Consider the following 7915-nt stretch of genomic DNA (forward strand, 5'->3'; position numbering starts at 1 on the left):
GCCCCCATCACGCTCCTCTCAGAACGAATCCACAGCAACAACTGGCCCAAGTTGAGCAGTTGTGGGCATTTTGAAGAGTGAACCAGCAGATGAGCTCACTTGCTCATTTTCTCTCTCTGCTTCTCAAATAAAAGTAAAATATATACAACTGAATTTGTTCTTAGGAGGAGTTTTGTTATCTGTGCAGGGGTGATTTTTCTGTTTTCTCTCATGACACAGGTGTTCAGTGTCATGGGTGCTCCCTACACTTTGCCAAATATTACAGAATTCAGCTGCCTATTTAACGATTGCAAATGTGTAATGTTACAGAAGAAATACTATGAAGTATTTATAGGATTTTAAAACAAGGTACTTTGTTTTAGTAACACATGCGCTGTGTACAGTAAGCTTTGGTTTTATTACAGTGTACACCAAATACATACACACCTGTTAACACCTTCAGAGGCCCCAGCAGAGCAGTGAGTCAGGGAGCAGGCTGACGTGCAACGGAAGACAGCGGCCTTGGGCTCTGCTCCCAGCCCGCCCACGGGCCGTGGACTCACACTTCTTTCGGGGATCTCGCCAGCCAGAGGATGTGATCTCTGCTTTCAGAAGCCACTGGAATGCCCAAGGCAACGAGGCAGGAATTCACACGTTGTCCTAACCGCATCAAAACTCGGCCCATACACAGGTGCCGGAGCCAGACTCCGGGGCTTGAATCCGGCCTCTGCCTCCGACAGAGGGAACCCCTCTGAAATCCGTAACCTGGTCATCAGAGCAAGGATCTACTAGTCCCTACCTCCTAGCGTGCAGATAAATGAGGTGAGCACAGAAAGTTGCTGGACCGCCACCTGACACCCAGAAAATGCAGCAGCAGCAGCAGCTCACTGCCTCCGTTCAGCAGCTTAAAAGTCAGGGCTCTTATGTTCTTTCTTAAAGAATCACTAGATAATTCTTCATCCTCAATAGTTCCTTTTTCATTTGTCAGGGAAACAGTGCCAACTATCCAGTTCGGAAGGAAGTCTGTTAGCTTAGGAATAATTTAATCACCGGTAACTCCTGTAGCTTTACATTGTGGCTAATAACTGGAGTCTGTATCAAAGAGAGCAATTACCTCCTTCTCCTTCCATCCGCACCTCCTTCTAGGCGTGGGGTTTGTGTTAGGAAGACAGAGCGTCTGCCCGTCACCCCGCTTGCGTTCCCCTCTGTGGTCTCCCCTTCCTGACCTCTGCTTGTATCTTCACCTACTTCTACCATCACTGACCCTAGTGCCCAGAAAATAATTAGATCACTGCTTCATTTCATATGAAAGCTTCGAAACCCATCACCTAAATACTTAACCGACAGTCATTTGCCACTATTAACAATGCACTGAAGCCACGGCTCCATTTCCCAAGTATCATTTTTACTTTTTAGCTTAATTTAAATGCAATCACGTAATGAAAGAGTTGTTCCTCCATCCCGGCACAAAAATGGCCATCGTAGGGTTACTCTGATGTTCTTTCAACCAAATGAAAAACCCCTTTCATGTTGACTTGTGGGCTTCTTCCTCCTCTCACAAAATAGAGACAGGAGGGACACAAAACCAGACCTCGGTGCTACGAGATGACCACACACTTCTTGATTTTTCTCTTTAGTTACGGTCCAAAGTCTGCCCTTCCCACGCACACCCGCACCCAGCACCAATCACACAGGGCACCACTGTTCTGGGCTGCGTCTGGTGTGCCACACTGCAGGGAATATTGACGGTGGGTGTCAGGACCGCAACTGCGCTGCTCTGAGAGGCCATGGGGGCGGTTCAGTGCCCGGTCACAGCTGCCCTGGCTTCTAGACACGGCATGGCCACCAAAGGTGCTACAAGCGGGAGGGGCTGACTGCTCCCACAACAGTCACCTCTCACAAACATGTGGCCGAGCCCTGCCACACAGCTCCAGGGGGCGCTGTCCACCCTGTGCCGCTGCCCAGCAGCTCTCTGGACTTGGCTACCCCCAACTCTAGCCCTGCCTCTTCTGTAGCCACCTGTAGAGACTAAAGAAAGCAATGCCATTAACCTGACCTCCATTTTCCCACGGTAGGAAAGGTGCCAACAGAGGCTCAAGCCATCTTCAGAGACACGGTCCCTGCTCTCAGAGCTGCCAGTCTGGGGCTCCCAGACCCCTTAGGAGGCCCTTCCTCCTCCCCTTGGAGTCGTCCTGGTTCCCAATCCCTGGACTCATGGGCCAGGACCCTCCGTCTGAGCATCTCTGTAGAACTCCTAAATTTCCTCAAATCATTTTTTAATGATCTCTCATTTTTTTAAAAAAAAGAAGTACAAAATACACCCCATGCAATATCTCCCCAGCCGCATTAAACTGATTTGCTACAGATATAAATTATAATCTTATATATACCACTTAATACCTATCAGTGAGAGTTCAAGTATGTAAATTCTTGAATTTCTTAACACAATGTTATCTTTCCCCATAAGATAAAATTATAATGTGTTATTTATAGAACACATACAGAATTCCACACTCCTCCTCCGCTGATGCGCTCCCAGCTGCTGGCTCACTCCCAGATGGGTGCCAGGAACCTAACTACTTGAGCCATGACCACAGCCCCTCAGGGTGTACATTAGCAGGAAGCTGGAGTCAGGGGCTGGAGGCAGAGAGCAAACTCAGGCTGGCACACAGTCACAACTGCGAGGCAGGCCACGAGCCCGCCCCCGCCCATTATTTTATTTTATTTATTTATTTATTTTATTTTTGACAGGCAGAGTGGACAGTGAGAGAGAGACAGAGAGAAAGGTCTTCCTTTTGCCGTTGGTTCACCCTCCAATGGCCGCCGCGGTAGCGCGCTGCGGCCGGCGCACCGTGCTGTTCCGATGGCAGGAGCCAGGTGCTTATCCAGGTCTCCCATGGGGTGCAGGGCCCAAGCACTTGGGCCATCCTCCACTGCACTCCCTGGCCACAGCAGAGAGCTGGCCTGGAAGAGGGGCAACCGGGACAGGATCAGTGCCCCGACCGGGACTAGAACCCGGTGTGCCGGCGCCGCAAGGTGGAGGATTAGCCTGTTGAGCCACGGCAATACTTTCTTTTATGATATTTCCTGTTTGCTGGTATAAGTAATTCAAGTTTTTAAAAAGATTTATTTATTTACTTGAAAGGCAGAGTGACAGAGACAGGGAGAGATCTTCACTCCACTGGTTCACTCAAGTGGCTGCAATAGCCAGGGCTGGGCTAGGCTCAAGCCAATATCCAGGAACTTGAAAAGGTCTCCCGGGGGACTGGCAGGGTCCCAGCACTTGGCCTTCATCTTGTTGCTTCCCAGGCGCCTCAGCAGGAATAACAACCTTGCGTACATATCCTACCTTCCGTTCCTCAAAGCACTACATTTAATTAAATGCACTCAGCCGCCTATCTCATATCTCGTGGCAGCACTGTCAGTTGTTAAACACTGCCATGGTTTCACAATTCACTTCATTTCCTGATTCCTGGTACTTAAGACACTCTGTATTTCCAATGTGAATACCACCAGGATTCAAACATAGAAAAAAAAATGTTCAAAGCACTCCTCCCTATTCGCGGGTGTTCTGCTCCCCTCTGGTTGTGCTGGGACGTTTGAGAGCTCGTGGATGACTTACCCGGTCTTGACTGGCAGCAGTCGCCTGTTTGTGGGGTACACGGTGCAGAGGGGGCGCACGGCACTGCTCTGACAGGCAGGGAGTCCCGGCGCATGGCCGGAGCCGGGGGAAGTGGCCAGAAAGCTGCCACGTGGGCCCAGACGAGGGAGGGATTCCGACACAGGTCAGAGGGACTCTGATTGCTGATGCTGTCGACAGGGAGCAGTGGAGGGGGTTCCTGAGCGAGACTGCAGGGACCAGCTTCCCGGGCCCCAGAGCAGCCCCGGCCCTAGAGCACCTGTTCAGAGGCAGCTTCTGGGGCTTAGATCTGAGGTGAGGCAGTCGGTGCTTCCATGGCAACAAGAAAACGCTGACGTTTTGAAGGAAAAACAGAACTTGGTGATGAGGCAGATTTGAAGATTAGGGGAGAAAATGAGTCAGTGATGACACCACGGCGTGGGGCATGCGCAGGCAGGAGGAGGCCACAGGAGGAAGTAAGGAGGATGACGAATCCGGCCGTAGACAGAGGTCGGCAGGAAGCTGAGGGCGTGCAGCGAGGGCACACAAAAAGGACGGGTGTGGAGATCATACACGTGCAAGTGTCAATACCTCCCGTGTAGACCCTACCCCTCATCTGGCTTCAACATCGACCTTGGCCAATCTGGGTTCTTCCATTGTCTCTGCCCCCTATATTCCGGAGCAAATTCCAGATGTGGAGACAAGGATTTGTAAGCACAAAGCACAGACATTGTAGATTCAAGAGGATTCAGGGAAGCTGAAAGCAAACTTTCTCGAAGATGAGCAAAGCTGAAGTTTAAGAGCAGTGGCCAGAGCCGGCCCTGTGGCAGAGCGGGTAAAGCCGCTGCCTGCAGCGCCAGCATCCTATAAGAGCACTGGTTCGAGTCCTGGCTGCTGCAATTCCAATCCAGTTCTCTGTTATGGCCTGGGAAAGCAGTGGAAGATGGCCCAGGTCCTTGGGCCCCTGCACCCGTGTGGGAGACCCAGAAGAAGCTCCTGGCTTCTGGCTTCGGATTGGTGCAGCTCGGCCATTGCAGCCTAGAGTGAACCAGTGGATGGAAGACCCCTCTCTCTGTCTCTCTGCCTCTCCTTCGCTCTCTGTGTAACTCTGACTTTCAAATAAGTAAATAAAATCATTAAAACAAAAAGAGTAGTGGCCAACTTGCCCTAAACAACCTGGGGAGCTCTGACCGGAACCCCGTTATCTTCCAACGGTTTTGCCAATCTGTCATCATTCTGAGCTGAAGTGAGAAACCTACCGTGCAGAGTGCTCATCACGCCCACGGAACATCTCACAAATCACTACTCGTGGCTGTATCACAGAGGTAAACATCTGTCGATGCCTCCTATGATTCTACACAGGCCCCATGTCGTAAACTAGGTCTTCCCAGCGAGCAGAACCAGAGAGCTGTGGCGACTTCACGGTCACCAGCTGGTTTTCACACCGGCCTTGGGCTCACTGTAAGTGTGCCTCCGAGGCACAAAGGACTCCTATCTGTCCGGAGTCAGCTTACCTGTGCCTGCCAGGAAGCTTACCTTGGATGACACGTCACCTCTCCTACCACACCAGCATTCATGCAGCAAACTGTCTACTACAGTAGGCAGACTACGGAACAGGGCACGAAGACGTGTGCTGCTATGAATTCCATACAAAAGTACATTCCGAGTAATGGTCAGCCAGCAGAGGAAAACAGTGTCGTTTCATCGGAAAGTATGACAGCCTAGGTTTGTTAAACTGGTCAGTTTGGCTTCTAGCTTAAATACGTGACAATGCTCTTTGTAAAGATGCTACGACCACACACAAAATTTTTGACTTATTGAAAGAAAATTTGTTTTAAAAATGAGCTTGAGGGGCCAACACTGTGCCATAGTGGTGAAGCCACCGCCTACAGTGCTGGCATCCCATATGTCTGCCGATTCAAGTCCCAGCTGCTCCACTTCTGATCCAGCTCTCTGCCTGGGAAAAGCAGTGGAAGATGGCTCAAGTCCTTGGACCCTTGTGCTCACATGGGAGACCTGGAAGAAGCTCCTGGCTCCTGACTTCAGATTGGCCCAGCTCTGGCCATTGCAACCATTTGGGGGGAGTGAGCCAGCGGATGGAAGACTTTCTCTGCCTCCCTAACTCTGCCTTTCAAATACACACACACACACACACACAAAGCAGCCAGAGCTGTGGTTAAAACCCTAGTCTGCAGCGCTGGCATCCTATATGGGTACCGGTTCAAGTCCCTGCTGCTCCACTTCCAATCCAGCTCCCTGCTAAAGTTTTTGGGAAAGCAGTGGAGGATGGCCCAAATACTTGGGCCCCTGCACCCATGTGGGAGACCCAGAAGAAGCTCCTGGCTCCTGGCTTAGGCCTGACCCAGCTATGGCTGTTGTGATCATTTGGGGAATAAACCAGCAGATGGAAGACCTCTCTCTGTCTCTACCTCTCTCTGTAACTCTGCCTTTCAAATAAATAAAATAAATCTTTAAAAAAAATGTGCTTGGTACTGGAATTTGTGGTAGGATGGATTAAAAGTATCTTATAAAATGACACTGAATTTTTCAGAGTCTAAAAGCCACTTATAAATAAGGCATTTGATACATAAAAGATGTTTACTTCAATGTGGCAGTAAAGAAAAAATAATTTAAATACCTTTGGCATATAACACAATTACTGTCATCAAATGTCTGACCATATATGTGATTAGTTATTTCACCTAGCTAAAATTTTAAATAACAATTCTCTACAAAATCCTATAAGTTAGAATTTTACACTACAGTACACTGGAATCCTTTCCGGGGAAGAATTAGCCCTTATTCAGAGACTATGTCCTTGCTTGTTTTTGGTGAATGTTCTTTTTTCCATGAAATAATGAACAGGAGATGGTATCTTTTAAAAAAATAAAAGCCTCAGTTGGGAAGAACACTCCCAGCAACACTGGGACCAGTGTTTTAAGAAAGTGGGATTTTCTGGTCTGTAAAATGCACGATCGAGGATCTGCTGCCCTGCAGCACCCCGGACGAGAGGCAGAAATGCGGGAGACGGAGAGGCCGCCAAGGGGAGATGGCACAGAGCGTGACCAGGAGGCCACCAGCAGGTGCTGGGAGAAGCAGGAAACCAGGAGAGGAGCTTGAAGATGTGTGGTGGGTGGTGGGGGGACACTAGTAACCCCACGAGGCCCCGCTCCTGGGTCCTCCGTGGACGCAGTTAACACTCCACTCCCAAACGGGCTCCCTCTCTGCCACCGCATTTCTGCTGTCTGTGGAGCCGAGGGTTGCAGAGCGGGTGGTCAGTGAGGTCTGGTGCGATGAGGAAGCTTAGAGAGCAGCCAGGACACATGGCTGTGAGGGCAACACACAGCTCACAGCATCACTGCGGCAGTGGGGCAGAGCCAGACGGCTGGTAAGTTCGGAGGGCCAGGGAGGCCGCATGACAGCCCCTACTACTTGTTTCGTTTCCACGCTGTTCCCAGAGATGGTGATTTTCAAAGCTGTCTTGTTTTTCTGGGCGGACCACTTTTGCTTATAAGCAAGTGGGAGCCCACTAAGAGATCACCCAGTGCAGGTGAAGCATCGTGCTACCGCGTCCCAGTCCCGCCTCCCGAGACGTCCAGGCTGCGGCGCCCTGGGGGGCTCATGGCTGCCCCTTCGCTGCTCCCCTGAAGTTGAGTCTGCTCCCCACCGCCCACTCAGCAGTTAGCACGCGGGCAGACACAGCTCCAGCCTCTGGGGCACCTCTGGCCCCTTCTCTCCTGGAGGCAGAGACCACACTGAAAACACCTCGTAGGGACTGGTCAGCCAAACCTCCCAGCCCTCAGGGGCGAGGCTGAGGCCGCCCTGCCTGCAGAAGTGCCAACACTGGCGTACCTTCCACCCGAGTCCTCCCACTATCACGACTGATGCTATCAGGATTTTGAAGAAAGCACAGATGTATGAAGGCCAAGCACCTAACCTTCTTCCCAGCATTTAAGACCATGAACCGAATTAGCAAAGTGACATTAACACAAAGCTGTGATAACAAGACAGCATGAATACACTTGACATTATTTTAATAAGCAGCCCATATTAAATATATAATATATAGAGCCCATATTAAATATATAAAAATCTACTTACCAAGCAGAAAGGAAAACTGAGGCTAAAAATAGACATTTCACATTTATCTTTTTTTGACAGGCAGAGTGGATAGTGAGAGAGAGAGAGAGAGAGAGAGAAAGGTCTTCCTTTTTGCCATTGGTTCACCCTCCAATGGCCGCTAAGGCCGGCGCATCTCGCTGATCCGAAGCCAGGAGCCAGGTGCTTCTCCTGGTCTCCCATGGGGTGCAGGGCCCA

This window comes from Lepus europaeus, chromosome 14, assembly GCF_033115175.1.
Source record: "Lepus europaeus isolate LE1 chromosome 14, mLepTim1.pri, whole genome shotgun sequence".
Taxonomy (NCBI): domain Eukaryota; kingdom Metazoa; phylum Chordata; class Mammalia; order Lagomorpha; family Leporidae; genus Lepus; species Lepus europaeus.